We start from the raw sequence: 1,780 nt of genomic DNA on the forward strand, positions 1-1,780 counted from the left end.
CACATTACGTGCCCCCTTGAAGAAAACCAGACCATCATATTACCTCCACCATGGCCTAACAGATGGCGTCAGGCATTCTCCAGCATCTTTTCATTTGTCTGCGTCTCACAAACGTTCTTCTTTGTGATCCAAACACCTCAAACTTGGATCATCCGTCCACAACACTTTTTTCCAGTCTTCCTCTGTCAATGTCTGTGTTCTTTTGCCCATCTTAATCTTTTTCTTTTATTGGCCGTCTCAGATATGACTTTTTCTTTGCCACTCTGCCCTGAAGCCAGAATCCCGCAGGCTCTTCACTGTAGATGTTGACACTGGTGTTTTGCGGGTACTATTTAATGAAGATGCCAGTTGGGGACCTGTGAGGGTCTGTTTCTCAAACTAGAGACTCTAATGTACTTATCTTCTTGCCAGTGGCAACGCGGCCTCCCACTCTTTTTTCTACTCTGGTTAGAGCCTGTTTGTGCTGTCCTCTGAAGGGAGTAGTACACACCGTAGTAGGAAATCTTCAATTTCTTAGCAATGTCTCGCATAGAATAGCCTTCATTTCTAAGAGACTGTAGAGTTTCAGATGAAAGTTCTCTTTTTCTGGCCATTTGAAGCCTTTAATTGACCCACAAATGTGATGCTCCAGAATCAATCTGCTCAAAGGAAGGTCAGTTTTGTAGCTTCTGTAATGACCTAAACTGTTTTTAGATGTGTGAACATGATTGCGCAAGGGTTTTCTAATCATCAATTAGCCTTCTGAGCCAATGAGCAAACACATTATACCATTAGAACACTGGAGTGGAGATTGCTGGAAATGGGCCTTTATACACCTATGTAGATATTGCACCACAAAAACCGGACATTTGCCTAGAATAGTCATTTACCACATTAGCAATGTATAGAGTGATTTCCAAAGTTAGAACTAGTTTAAAGTTATCTTCATTGAAAAGTACAGTGCTTTTCCTTCAAAAATAAGGACATTCAATGTGACCCCAACCTTTGAACAGTAGAATATATATATATATATATATATATATAATATATAGATATATATATATATATATATATATATATGACTATATATATATTATAGACCTACAAGTACAGCTGAAATTATCAACCGAATGAATACAGAACTGTTTTGATCGTTTTAACTTTCTAAAATGTGAGAATTTTTCTGCATTGTGTACTTTTGAACTTTTAATACTTTTTCCTGATGATACTTACTTTAAGTAACATTTGCAATGCAGGACCTTTCGTTGTGATAGAGTATTTCTTTTCACCCAGTGTGGCATTAGTACTTTTACTTAAGTGAAGGATCTGAATACTTCTTCCACTACTGGTCTTCATAGTGTCTAATAATAATAAGTTATACCACAATCAATGGTGAAATGCTTTGCTATATTCCATTAAACAGAGCAAAAACCACGTTTTGCTCATGCGAGAACATCCCATCATCATGAGTGTGTGTTTGCCCCTCTCACTGTCGGCGGCTGGAAGGAAAAGCTCTGGAGATTTTATACGCAGTGTTATGGTGACCTCTGCAGGTTCTCTCATATCTTATTCATGTGGGACGCTGTCTCTTAGCGAGATGTGACAGGCATATCCAAACACACCACTGTTGAGCAGGGAACGGCAACAGACATCTGAAGGGGGCAATTATTCTCTATAAATCTCTAATTTATATAATTTATTTATAATAGTTTATAATTTATACTGTTTTATTGAGCCCCAGTGGGGAAATTGCAATTTACACTCTGTTTGTTTGTAATCACTACACACAGGTCTGAAATAC

The sequence above is a fragment of the Etheostoma spectabile genome, chromosome 6 (assembly GCF_008692095.1).
Source record: "Etheostoma spectabile isolate EspeVRDwgs_2016 chromosome 6, UIUC_Espe_1.0, whole genome shotgun sequence".
NCBI lineage: Eukaryota > Metazoa > Chordata > Actinopteri > Perciformes > Percidae > Etheostoma > Etheostoma spectabile.